General features: G+C 36.8%; 1 protein-coding gene across 1 annotated transcript in view; it reads right to left on the bottom strand.

The window, feature by feature from the left end:
* LOC148955673 (putative acetylcholine receptor chaperone) overlaps positions 1-13701 on the bottom strand; it is a 38233-nt gene extending 24532 nt beyond the window's left edge. The window contains exon 1 of the mRNA XM_089107879.1: positions 13633-13701. The gene's annotated coding sequence lies outside the window, so the exon portion shown is untranslated. The remainder of the gene's footprint in view (positions 1-13632) is intronic.
* Between the last annotated feature and the right edge of the window lie 1207 nt (positions 13702-14908).

The following is a 14908-nucleotide window of genomic DNA, read 5'->3' as shown; positions in this document are numbered from 1 at the left end:
CGGCTCTGGTAGCCATATTCTTTCTTCCTCCAAACATGTTTTGAGTGGAGTTCCTCAGAGATGTGTTTTGGGCCCTGCACTATTTAATATCTTCATCAATGATGCTCTTTCCACTATCAGTAGTAAATCGACACTCTATGCTGATGACTTGAAGCTTCTTGGACCAGCCCTGTGAAAATTATGCCCTTCTCTTGGACTACTTGGTCATTGGGCTGAGGCTTGGCTTCTTGGATTCAATACTGCCAAGTGCCATGTCATTCACTTTGACAAAATGAATCCTTGTTACTCTTTTTTTCTCAGGCCACCCACTCTCCTCTGTAAATACTGAGCAACATCTTAGAGTCACTACTGACAATGAACTAAAATTCAGTACTAATGTTAAGAAGTCTGCTGCTGGTGCTAGTTCAACTCTGGGGCTGTTTAAGCATACTTTTTCCACTCATTCCCCTAAAGTCATCAGTCTACTATATAAGGGACTTGGGATGCACACCCTGTGCATCCCAAGGGACTTGTGCATCTCTAGCCTCCCTTAATTCTAAAAAAGACATAAACATTTTCGAAGATTGGACGTGGTTGGGGAAATGGTGGGTGTGAGATGGGGGTTAGTTGCCCTCCAATCACTTTCAACTATTAAAAAGGGCAATAGCAATTTCAATTTCCAATTAAAGGAGCCCTTTTTTGAAGTCTCAACAAAACCGCTTTTTATAAAGACCTTATGTGCCCCCAGGGCATGACTTAGAACCCATGCCCTGAGGGGTTTGTCATCCTCAAAATTATAATTTCCAGAACTTTCAGCTATATTGAAGAAAATGCATATCTCACAATTTTAATTGGATGTGTTTGGGGAAATAGTGGGGATGAGAGGGGATTAGTTGCTCTCCAATCACTTTTGACTATTAAAAAAGGCACTATCCCTTTCAATTTCCAATCAAATGAGCCTTTTTGAAGTTTCTACGACAACACTTTCTATAAAAACCTTATATGCCGTCAGGGTATAACTTACAACCCTTGCCCTGACGGCTTTGAGGGGGTTATCATCCTAAAAGACCTAATTTCCAGAACTTTTAATTACTTTGAACAAAATGAATATCTCAAAATTCTGATTGCATGTATTTGGGGAAATGGTAGGCGTGAGAGGGGGGTTAGTTGCCCTCCAATTACTTTTAACTATTAAAAAGGCCACAATCCCTTTAAAATTTCCAATCAAGTGAGACCTTTTTGAAGTTTCATGACAATGCTTTCTATAAAAACATTATATGCCCCCAGGGCATAACTTAAAACCTTGGCCCTGAGGGCTGTAGGGGGAGTTTCATCCTCAAAGACATATTTTCTGGACCTTTTAACTATGCTGAAAATATCTATCTCAAAATTTTGACTAGATGTGTTTGGGAAAATGGTGGGTGAGAGAGGGGGTTAGTTCCCCTCCAATCACTTTCAACTATTAAAAAGGCTACTAGTTTTTTTGAATTTCCAATCAAATGAGCCCTTTTTGAAGTTTCTATTTTGAAACACTTTCTATGAAAACCAGGCCCCAGGCCATAACTTACAACCCTTGCCCTGAGGGGTTTGGGGTGGTTGTCATCCTCAAAGACCTAATTCCAGAACTTTCAACTACATTGAACAAAATGAATGTCTCAAAATTTTGATTGTATGTGTTTAGAGAAATGGTGGGCGTGAGAGGGGGGTTAGTTACCCTCCAATCACTTTTGACTATTAAAAAGGGCACTAGCCCTGTGAATTTCCAGTCGAATCAGCCCCTTTTCAAGTTTCTACAACAAAGCTTTCAATGAAAACCTTATATGTCCCCAGGGCATAACTTATAACCATTGCCCTGAAGACTGTGGGGGGAGTGTACTGCTCAAAGATATACTTTCCAGAACTTTCAACTGCATTGAACAAAATGGCTATCTCAAAATTTTGATTGGATGTGTTTGGGGAAATGGTGGATGTGGAAGGGGTTTTAGTTGTCTTCCAATCACTTTTGACAATTAAAAAGGGTACTAGCCGTTTCAATTTCCAATCAAATGAGCCTTTTTTTTAAGTTTCTATAACAACACTTTCTATATAAACCTTATATGCCCCCAGGGCATAACTTACAAGCCTTGCCCTGAGGGCTCTGAGGGGGTTGTTATCCTTGAAGACCTAGTTTCCAGAACTTTCAACTACATTAAACAAAATGGCTATCTCAAAATTTTGTTTGGATATGTTTGGGGAAAAGGTGAAATGAGAAGGGGGGTAGTTGCCCTCCAATCAATTTTGACTATTAAAAAGGGCACTAGCCCTTTGAATTTCCAATCGAATGAACCCTTTTTGAAGTTTCTACAACAAAGCTTTCTATAAAAACTTTATTTGCCCCCAGGGCATAACTTACAACCCTTGCCCTGAGGGCTCTTTAGGGAGTATCCTCCTCAAAAACATAATTTCTATCTTGAAATCATCTATGTTGAACCAAATGGCTATCACAAAATTTTGATTGGATGTGTTTGGGGAAACGGTGGGCAAAGAAGAGGTGTTAGGTGCCTTCCAATCACTTTTGACTATTAAAAAGGGCACTAGCCATTCCAATTTTTAATCAAATGAACCCTTTTCAAAATTTCTATGACAACTCCTTTGATTAAAGTGCCTGGGTCTGAAAAAAAAAAATAAAATTAATATATTGTTCTTTACTTATGCAGCACTATCGCACTGCCTATGAAAGCCACAAATATTTTAGAAGATGTGCAGAGAAATGTCACCAAAGTAATATCCAGCATGCAGGAGCTTTCCTACCCTACAAGACTTGCAAAGCTGAAACTCCCAACACTTGTATTCAAGTGAAATAGAGGTGATGCCATTCTAGCCTATAAGTTAATGAGGGCTAATAGTCTCCCAGCATCATTTCCTACTTTTGATCCTAATTCAAGAACTAGAGATCTTCAACTGGAACTTGTTAATCAGTCTATCCTATCCAGTGTCCACACTCAATTCTTTTCATCAAGAATTGTCAACAGTTGGAGTAAACTCTCTGAAGAAACAGTTGCTGCTGAATCTGTTGAGACCTTCAAATGAAGTCTGGATGCTCAGTGGTCCTCTAGAGAGTGTAAACTCAACTGGGAAGTGTCTGATCATCCAAATGCACCTGGTCACTAAATAACAAACAAAACAAATTCAATCATCAGCTTTGGAGCTTCACAAGGAAAAATCCATTGATTGCTCCAAGCTGCAACTTCAAGTAATTAGGGCTATTGGCACATGTTTCCATTAGGGGGGTTGTATTGTCAGGGTAATGACTATTATGTTAAAAACGATCCTAAAATAAGGAATCAAATGGTACCATTTTTTATTTTATGTTAGTTTTGTATATGGACTAGGGCTAGGCATATAAGCCTATATGGAACCATTAGGGCTGCAATTTTATAGCCTAGGTATAACACTTTCACTATAACAAATACGGGATTTGGTAATAAAATGGCCCATAAGTTAATATGGTACTCATATGAAGATAAGATGGCCAACCTTATTGATTATGGTATTTTAAATGAAAGACTAGCAGGATTAATACAGGAAATTAGGGTACACCAGAGAGCTATTATTGAATTTAAAAGCAAAAATCATCATCTAGTAGTTAATCTAAAGCTGAAATTTGGGAAGTGTAACTAATTTCCAGGAAGTTATAATATCAATTCCTCCAGAATTTTAGAGAAACTTTCCAGAAAACAACTGATGATTTATCATTGAATATGATACAGGAGGAATTTGACAATTTAGAAGAAAGACAGAATAATTTTAGGAAATTAGCTAGGAATATCAGCAAAAATGATTTAAGCTTCATAAAGAAGAAGATGGGTTTGTACCAAAAGTTTTGAGTGACAGATTATATGAGAATAAAACAAAAGTAAGGGGAGTTGCAAAGGCACTGAGGCATGAATTAGGAGGTGTGAAATAGAGGTCAGGGACAAAATTACCAAGGATCTAGAAGATACAGATGCAGTCAGAGGGGATAATAGTAACATTTTATATTGCCATGTTAAGAAGTTTGGAGGAAGTAGTGAGCCTGGACCTGTCCTAGTTAAAGTAAGTAACAGGTGTCAATTAGTGATAAGGAAAGTGTTCAAGAGGGATGGAAAAAACAAAAGACTAATTTATAAAGATTCAAAAGTCTTTCACCTGCCATGATATTGACAATCTTTACATTAGGGAGTGGGGGGTTAATGGTCATAAATACAACTTTAACCATAGAAAAGAGTAAAACTAGCAATCTAAAAATGCCTCTCTTTTTGTTCTAACATTTTTTCTTCTGAAAACCTGATGTTCTATAAATTTACCCATTTTGTACATAGACTAGCCTTGGGCTATAAATGGGACCATCAAGGGGAGGGGGTGGAGATGGTGATTTGTCACAAATGAAACTTTACTCATAAAAATAACAGTTTAAAAATGTGTCTTTTTGTTCTAGTATGTTCCCCTCAGAAGAGCTACTATTCTGCAATTTTACCATTTTGACAGGGCTTCATCTGACAAACAAAGTCTTGTTCAAACCATTTGGTTTGGAACTCAACCAAATGGTACAGGGAACACAGTACCACTTGGTACAGGATTGCCTAGGGCTATATATGGGGCCATCAAGGGGAGAGAATGACACTGGTGAATTGTCACAAATGCAACTTTAACTGGTACCTGTCTGTTATATAAAACACACTTGAGAAGTGAAGTTTGGTGACAATAAAATATGATGAATATGGAATACTTTATTAGCAAAATTGCGAGGGTCATTTGTGATTTATTAAATTGGGAGCTTTGGTATTGGCTGACCATTTCTAAGACAAAGAAAGAGTTCATTATTAATGCAATTCTTGACCTAGTTCATTATTAATGTTATTCTTGAGGACACCAGTTAGTTTGCTTTGACTAGTGATAGAATATAGTGTCTCACCATGGATGTTCAAGAATCATTTCAGATTGTTTGATGGGCTACAACACAACTGAGCTGGAACACACAGGTTTTACTCATTTAAAAGTGAACCACAAAAATAATTTTGTTGACCCAGAAACCAGCCTCTCTACTTGAAAAGTAGAGAGAATGTGGGGTTCTGCAAAGTGGAAGAACAAACAGCACCAGGGTACATCCCACCATCATTTATATTCATACTTAGTAGAGTACATGTGAGGGTGGCATTTTAATGCAATTCTTGAGGACATTTCTGTTTTCTGGAAGCATATTTCCAAGGTGCAGTTTTCACAATTTCTCTAATAAAGCATTCTTTTTTCATCATATATTTTTCATTAGGTTAAATAAGCTTGGCTAGGTTAAATTGGATGTGTTTAGGTTATGTATTTAATATACACCTAATCCAGGATGCCCCTCCCCAGGGGTGTCCCAAGGGGGACAGGGAGGGGTGCACTGTCCCCCCAACTTTTTGGCATATGGTAAAAATTTTTCTTAAGATGAAAATTTTGGCAGAAATTTGGCATAAATCAGGTAGTAATTCAGTAAAATTTACAAAATACTTAAAATATGTACAAAATTACAATAACCATATTGTTGCATAGCTTGGATTTTAAGCTTTCACCTATTTTGCCTTCTCTTCTTTGACATTGCAAAAGCCTTTGATTGTGTATGGCACAAGGAACTTCTTTGTAAACTGAAAGCCTATGGAATTCATGGTCAACTATTTGACGTGCTTGCTGACTTTCTTCATCAACAATCAATGCCAGCTGTCCTTGATGGCTTCAAATCAAAAGAACACCCAGTTTTATCAGGAGTACCACAAGGAAGTATTCTTGGGCCAACTCTTTTCTTGGTGTCCATAAACAACCTAGGGGACAACCTTGTGAAAAAAAACCTCACCACTTTGCAGATGACACAACAACAAAAACATCAATCACAAAAGATCAAGATCCTAGTAAACCCCACAAGGAGCTTCAGGCTGACCTGGTTAAAATTGAGGTGTGTGCAGATGCATGGCTTGTAAGTTTTAACACATTGAAAACAAAAGAGCTCCTAATTTCTAAGGCGCATAATATGAGGGCTCATCCTAATTTCATCTTTAAAGGAGAGGTAATAATGCAAGTTGATACACTGCACCTACTTGGAGTTAATTTCTCTTCAGATCTCTCATGGGCTGAGCATCTCAGTAAAATTAGATCCTCTTGCAACAAGAAATTAAGTGTTGTCCTAAGATGCAAAAGTCTTCTTCCTGATGATTCTATTCTGCCACTTTTCAATTAGTGCATCAGACCTGTCATGGAATATGCATGTCCTCTCTTTGCTGGTGCACCAAAAAGCCACATTGCTCCACTACCACATATTCAAAATAGAGCAGTGCATGCAGCAACCTCTGGCAACACAAAAGCTAAAACCCACAGCTGATCCAGGAACATTTCAATGTGCAATCCAGGAACATTTTGTTGGTTTTCTATAAATCAAAGCTTGTTCCTGATAAAGCAAAGCCCTTGCAGTAAATATTTACCAAATCATATTACTGAGTAACAGCTAAAGTGAATATACCATTTGATGCCTTTTTTATGCTGATTATGAATATAATAATCATTTCTATCAGAAATAAATTTTAGCCCCCCCCCATAAATATGTCAATTCAGGATATATATTTGCACATATGGGGGTAGGGGATAGGCTAGGTTACGGGGGGGGGGGGGGCTGAAATTAATTTCTGATAGAAATGATTATTATATTTGTAATCAGCATAAAAAAGGCATCAAAGGGTGTATTCACTTTATTCTTAACTCAATAATATGATTTGGTAAATATTTACTGCCCTTGCAATCAACTTGCCAAAGTACAGCTTGTCAGGACTACTTTGAGCAGGGTACTCTTTACCAAGAATATATGAAAAGGAGTTTTGCCCAACAATTGGTTGCCACATGGAATAGATTGCTGGCAGAGGTAATCCCAAAAAATCCTTCCCTTGACGCGTTCAAGAGAAGGTATAACAAGCACCTCAGTGTTAGAAAATAAGGTAACTACCAGGACCATGGGCATAGGCAGCATATTGTCTAGGGGGGGAGGCAGTTGATAGTGTGATGGAGTTTCATCAACTGCTTTTTCCAAACCATCTGCCTTTTCATCTGCCCATATCTAATGTAAATTTGAAGGTCTAGGGGGGGGGGGCAGCTGCCCCCCGCCCTACGCCCACAACCAGGACTATGGGAAAATCATCATTTGTGATGGAGCCATGAAGCCTGTAGGCTAATATAAAAAAAAGCTATTCATTGGACTATATATACCTTGGTAAATATCTACCAAATCATATTATTGACTTATGTATAAAGTGAATATACCACTTGATGCCTTTTTTTATGCTGATTACAAATATAGGCTAATAATCATTTCTATTAGAAATGAATTTCAGCCCCCCTTCCCTATATATGCCAATTTAGGGTATATATTTCTACATTAGGGGGGGGGGGTAACGTTTAAACTTACCTCCCATTTACATCAGAAACAAAATTTGCCACCCCCCCTAATGTAGAAATATATACCCTAAATTGGCATATAAAGGGGGGGGCTGACCCCCCCCCCCCAAAAAAGGCTATACCAAACCTAACCTAACCCTAAATTGGCCGATATAGGGGGGGGGGGCTGAAATTAATTCACGATATAAATGCTTATTATATTCGTAATCAGCATAAAAAAAGGCATCGAATGGTGTATTCACTTTAGTCCTAACTCAATAATATGATTTGGTATATATTGACCTGTGTATTTACCAAGTCTTGTAGCCCTAAAAATAGATAAACAATTTCACTACTTAAGCTACTGTCATTTATTTATCTTCTTCCGTTTCAGCAAACGTTATTCAAGTTATTCCCTATTCAAATTTATTCAAGCATTAATTCTATTGTTTTCTGATCTGACAGATTTGAGCCTCCTCTTGACAGCAATGTCAGTTGATACTTCTTTCAATATGACTAATTTTCTTCCTTCTCAGCACAACGCCTTTAGCTGCAATTACTTTCAATGCAGAAATAATTAATGCACCTCAGCTTCAATCTAAAAAAGAAAAGACAATCTTCCTCCATAGTAGTATTTTTTTTTATTTTTTTTTTTTTTTTTTTTTTTAACACGGACATATATCATTGCTAAAACCATCAATCAAACCTATTATACATACAACATCAACCCCTTTTTCAACACTGACAATACAGCAATTACATTACTATCAGCATCAGATAAATCTTTTTCTCTACCACTTTCCTGTATAAACTTAATAAACAGGTCTGTCATCCTATACTTCAAAGAATCATCATCAATCAAAATTCCTAATGCAAATGCTACTAAAAATTCTCCTAAATTTTCCTCTTTGCACAAATTCATCATTTCTTTTCTAAAATTTTCATACTCCTTACATTCAACAACATAATGGAAAATACTTTCTATCTCACTACAATTATCACACTGAGGACTATCAGTTTTACCTATGATAAACAACCTATGCTTAATACCTACATGGGTCGACCGAAAACGGAACATTAAGCAACCATATTTTCTTTTTAATCTACTATAATTTTTCATATCAAAGCCAGGCTTCTTTTTTTGAGTAAGAGCTATATTACTACTATTATCCCTCATTTCCTCAAAATGTTTTTGGTAAATCTTTCTAACCATCTCTCTAATCTGTTTATATGTTTCTGTAGGAGGTGTAAGGGTCATATTTTGTGCTGTCAGTTTGGCATATTTGTCTGCTTTTTCATTCCCTGCCACCCCCACATGGGCTGGACACCACAAAAATTGTATCACGATTCCTTTCCCAACAATCTTCAGAATTGAACTATAACACTTATGGACCTCATCATTTTGTTTATTTGGAAAATTCTTTAGGGACTGGAGGGCAGATTTCGAGTCACTGCATATGAGGAACTTAGATTGGTTTTCATCACTTTCACTAGTTTTCCTCAATACCCATTCTAGTGGACATTCAAGTGCTTTTGTTTCTGCCTAAAAAACCGTTGATTCTTTACTTAAGGACTTTTTAATCTCTTCATTAAATCCTGGAACCATTGTTAAACAACACATTCCTTCGCTATATACTTTTAAGTCCAATGCATTTGTTTCATTGTTTTACTGGTACTGGCAATTCAAAAACTGAAAAAACTTCCGGTCTAATTAGTATCGTTTCATTTTCCATTTTTTTCCAATTGACCAATCTGACACTCAATATGAGCCCGATCCCAAGAGAGACTTTTCTGTGTTTTTTCATAATATAGTATTTGGGTAATAGGTACTTCTATACCTTCCTGAGTTAGTAGTTCTTCAAATTTTTCAAAAGGAATTAGACGTTTCCATTTTCTATGGTGATTTCTAGTGTGGGTCAGACCAGGTTTAATTATCAATTTCTTAACTGGGTGATTAAAATCTGCTTTCCATAGATGGTTCATGTATACTATAAGCATTTTTTATCGTCTTGTGTTGAGTTTCTCCACTCCAGACTCGCCCAGGAGAAAAGGAATTGGGGTGCTCTGGTGGGCTCCAAATGCCAATCTCAGGGCTGTATTCTGTATTGTTTCAAGTTTTCTGAGAGTAGATTCTGGGGCAATGCTGTATATCAAACTCCCATAATCAATTTTAGGTCTTATGTATTTGATATAAAATTGTCTTGCTGTAACTATGTTGACACCATGCTTCCCACATGAAAGCATCATCATCAAATTCAGTCGCTTTGCACAGGATTCTTTTAGATATTTGACATGTTGACTAAATTGAAGTTTATCATCAATGTGTATTCCAAGGACTTTATGACAATTGGTTACAAACAGTTCCTCTCCAAATAGAGTAAGTAGGGGAGGCCTAATATTCCTCTTAGATGTGAACAACATAACTTTAGCTTTAGATGGTTCAAAATCAAGATCTATTCCTAGGGACCATAACTCTATTTGGTCTAATGTTTCTAGGACAACTTTTTCTGCTTCTTCCACTGTGTTTTGGATTGTCCAAGTATTATTATCATCTGCAAAGATTCCTCCTTTGCAGTTATTGTCTTCTAGAGGGATATCAAATTCTCCAACATTATAATAGTCTGGTCCAAGAACACTTCCTTGTGGAACACCTTGTTCCACCTCAATTTCCTTTGATCTTTCTTGTCCTACAGTCACAGCAATTTTTCTATCTGACAGGTAGGTCAGTGTGAATTTCATCAAATTTCCATTAATTTTTGCTTTAGATAAACCTTGTAGTATCTGTCTGTGAACCAAATTATCAAAAGCTCCTTTAACATCCAAGAACACTGCAATCATTACTTTGCCATTACCAAGTGCATCAATGATGTCCCTCTGCATCCTGACCAGGTTATCTACTGTATTTCCCTGTCTCAGCAAAAACCTATCTGAATATCCTGCACCAGGTTAGCTTCATCTATTGCAAATCTCAGTCTTTCCTTTACTAGCCTTTCATATATCTTACCTTCAACTGGGAGCAGAGTTATAAAACGATGATTTTCTACTTTGTGTGGTTTATTTGGTTTTGGTATCATGTTAGATGTGTCATTTTTCCAAATTGTAGGGAAATTGCCCTCCTTCCACAATTTGTTGATGAGCTGTAGCAGACCATCTTTCCATTCGTCAGTCAACCTTTTAAAGAAAACAGGGTATATGTTGTCGCCGCCAGATGAAGTCTGTGGTAGTGTCTTTAGAACAAGTTCAAAATCTGATTTTGAAAAGGGTTTGTTCTAATTTGATACTGACTGTTGCATAGAAAGTTTTCTTGCTTTAGTGAAAGTTGTTGAATGTGGGCTGGTTCCTTCAAATGGATCTTTCTTACCTATTATCTGGTGGAGATGACTTGCTCCTGCCTCAGCTTTTGTTTTGTTATCAGCAATCACTTGTCCTTGGTAGGTTGTTGGCCCCTGCGGATGGTGGTACAATTCTCTCCTATTCATCTTTCTTATGAAGGTATACACTTTTCCAAATGGATCCCTGAAGTTGAGATTTGAAACAAAATGCTTCCAAGATTCTGTTTTAGCTTCATTTATTGTTTTTCTAGATTCTGTCTAGGTCAATATTTTTTGTCTGTAATTTTCAATTGTCAGAATCTTTTTGTAATTGTTTGAAGCTTGGTTTAGTTTCTTCTTATTTAAGCTACACTGTTCATTCCACCATATTGGTTCATTCCTAGTCTTGTTGCCCAATGTCTTGATGGGGATAGTCTTCTTAGCCACTTCCATCAGTAGATCTTGTAATCTTTCAATTTTCTTCTCTGTAGTCATAACTGTTGCCAGTTCTTCTTCAATACTTAACCTTGAAAGTTCTTCCTGGAAGTAATCCCAGTTAACTTTCTTCAATTTAAAGGTAGGGCGTGTTGGTGGGGTTTGACTTCTTAGTGTAGATTCTTTATACTCAATTATCACTGGCTCATGATCACTGGTTAAGGTTGGTTCAGGAGTTAAACTTATATTTAGTTGATTGATTATTGCTACTGCAGAGAATGTCAGGTCAATGGTAGAGTATACTCCTGTAATTGGGTTTCTTCTAGTTTGAAGTCCAAGTGGGGTGACTAGGCCAATGTCATCATCCTTATCCAGAGCACTTAGGATACCTATACCACTACGATTATGAGATCCACATAAACACCAGGCATCTGAATGGGCATTAAAGTCACCATTAATGATAAAAGGCTCTTTGGCTTTAATCACTTTATTGAAAATGTCCTCTGTTTGTGGCTCATTTTCATTGGGGTTATATATATTAACAATAACTATTGTATCCCTCTTACCCAGGAATACTTTGCAAGCTACAATCTCAATTTTAAAACTTCTGATGTCTTCAATATCTAGTTTTTGAAACATTAATGACTTTTTAATGCAAATTAATATTCCCCCTCTTGACTGTTCTGCTCTATCTTTTCTTATTACTTCATAATTTCTAAGTCTCCATGAATAATGGGGTTGTAGCCATGTTTCTTGAAAGCATCCAATATCAATTTTTCTTTTGCTAAATAGCACTCTAATAAATCCTTTTTGCCTTTCATAATAGATTGGATGTTAAAAGATAGCAACTTCATTCTGGTTTATTTGCTAGATTCTAAACTTCTTCTACATTGATTTCAACTTTGAACAGTGAGTGCATAAGTTGACATAACTTCACTATCCTACCTTTCATTTCTAATTCCTTGATGTCTATCACTTCTGGCACTTTGGATACAAATAACACTAGCTGTTGAAGGGTGTTTTTTGGTTCAAGGGGGTGTTGCTCTTTCATAGCCTTCTTATTCAGTGCATCTGCATAACTCCGGTATGCATTAGCTGCTCTTTTCATTGGTATGTTTTGGGCAACTGCAATTTTTAGGATTTCACGGTTTTGTTGGCGGGCTGGGCAGCTACCAGATGTTGTTGAAAGGTATTTCCTATAGTTAGCCCAGACATACTTTTGGTATTTTCCTGACTCTTTGGTTTCTAGTTTTAAGGGACACTCATTAGAAGAGTGTTTGTTTGCACATCTCAAGCATACAGCATGTGGCAACCTACATTTTTCTTGAGTGCGGCCATACTTTTTGCATTTAAAGCACTGAATAATGGGTCAGTTGTATCTCTCAAGACTTCTTTTTCTTCTATATAGCCAAATACACTGGGGAAGAGAGTTACTCTCAAATGCAACACAAATACTCAGGCTATCTTCTAATTTTTTGGTCTCTTGGTTATATCTATTCAACCTCTTTAATTCCTTAATCTCAATATTTGTTTCTACCCTGAGGTCTGTCAGCAGTTCTTCCTTTGAATAATCTAGTGCTATTTGCTTGATTACATCATAGCTGACCTGTCTTTCCTCTTCAGGTGCTACATCAACAATATCTAGCATCTGAATTTTCATTAAAGTCTCCAATGCAGTTTGTGATTTAACATATACTGATAGTCAATTTCTATCATAGTTTGAGTAAAAGTCAATTTTTTCTGTTTGGAGAATTTTCTTAAGTTCTAGAGTAATTGCTCTGTCTGATGGGAGTTTTACCTGTGATGTGAAAACCACTGTTAGATTAGTCCCTGATACACTGCTTATAAACTAACTAGCTGCTTCTATTCTGTTATTTTTAGCTCTGAATTTCTCTGGAAATCTTTCAACTATTGGAGGTTTAACAGTTTTAGAAGTTTCTTGCTCAAGAGATGAGCCACTTCTCTTACCATTTCTTTTCAGTAAACCGCTGATCCCTTCGGCCTCCATATGATCTACAACATTTATGATTTCCTCCTCTTCTTCCTTGCGGAGAGGAGAATAATCAGCTTACAACCCTGAAACTCTATTGTGAATACTTACTGATGGTACAAAATTGTAAATTTTGGGGTTGGGGTGCATGATATAAATGAGCTTGATGACTTGAATATGGCAGAGGTGCATAATAAACTGTAGGGGGACCTTGAGTATCTTGATATGTTGAGTGAGGAAATTGTATAGGCTAGGTGTTTGATGGGGCTGTCCAGAGCATACTGGAAATGGCTGGGTTTGAGATGGTGAGTATGCTATGTGTGGTGGTGAGAATGATGTTAGTGGAGGAGACAGTCCTACTAGTGCTGATGTTGATCCTGTTTGTGTATGGTTTGTCTGTTGTGGATGGCTAGTTCCCACTGTGACACTTCCCCCAGGGGGAACCCCATTAGAGGGTGGGAATTCATTAATCGATCTTAATCCAAATATTGTAAATGCTCTTACCCGAAATCAAAACTTCAGAATGCGAAATAGTCTAGAAAATAAGCCTGGGCAAAAAATTTTTAATTTTACCGCGTTGTCCGTTTTCCTCGATCTCCTCTATTGTTCTCAGGGCTTCCACTCTCGAATATTAAAATTCGGGGACAAGTCTTATAAATTCGGGGAGTTTTCGGAGACAAGTCCTCAAGATTCGGGGATTTTTCGGGGAAAAAAACAAAACGAAATTTTATTGTCAAAATTTAGGAGCCAAAATGTTTTAGCTTCGTTTTCAGGCTCAAGTAGGGCCTGGATCCACATAGTAAATCAAGCGTTTCACAGAGTAGGCTAGAGCCAGAGCAGGGGATTGGAACCCATAGCTGAAAACACTTATTGCTGATATTGCGGCAAAAATTTCAAAATTGTTTTCAAATTAAAAAAATGTGAACACAAGTGAACTGTAAATACCAGAAGCAATTTGTCATCAAGTCATTAATATCAGTAATTCATCAATGATGTTTTCAAAAAAATATTAATTGAGGTTCTAAATAGGTAAATTAAATAGACAATTTAAACCTATAAGTATGGGACAACATTAAAACTTAAAACAAGCAAGAACTAAATTAAACAAGTAAATTCAAACTTAAATTAAAAAGGAAGTTTTGACGACAATTGACACATTATTGGTTTTTCTTGCTGATTCTAAGGTCTTAAGTGTCTTAAGTGTCAGCCCCCCCCCCCCTGCAGAAAATGCCCCTTCGGAACATACATTTTTTTCCTTGGTTGTTTCTACTATGCTTTCCTTTATTTTGGTTACCTCATAATCACTATATAATCACCGATTAACCCCCAACCCTCCCATCAACCCTGCGGCCATCCGTGTTCCAAATATAATACTTATTGCAGTCTCATTTTTATATCAGCCCTTCTAATGCCTGGACATGATATCTATAGGCTAAAAATTATACAAAAATCACTTATTCTTTTTCTTCACATTAACATTATTTGACACTATCAACCAACAGTTCGTGATAAATAAGTCCGAAAATAATGTAAAAGTTGACAAGAAAACAATATGAGCCTAATAACCAAATTTTTACTTTCAGCTGTAATGTAAATTTTCTAATGCATAATATTTTTGGGGTCACTTCCGTTTAAATCCCCTATTCCCCGACCTTGTACATAGTCTATAGCAAAATTTTTTCTCATTAGGAAGGGGAGGGGGTTGGTGCATTTTTTTATAGTAAGAAGAATGGATTTAGGGATTTGTCTTAAGAAAAAATAAATTATACCACAATTTCTT

This window comes from Artemia sp. Qi Xiang Cuo, chromosome 2 (genome assembly GCF_049724085.1).
Source record: "Artemia sp. Qi Xiang Cuo chromosome 2, ASM4972408v1, whole genome shotgun sequence".
NCBI lineage: Eukaryota > Metazoa > Arthropoda > Branchiopoda > Anostraca > Artemiidae > Artemia > Artemia sp. Qi Xiang Cuo.
The sequence above is the reverse complement of the archived record's forward strand: the minus strand, read 5'-3'. Positions and strand labels throughout refer to the sequence as shown.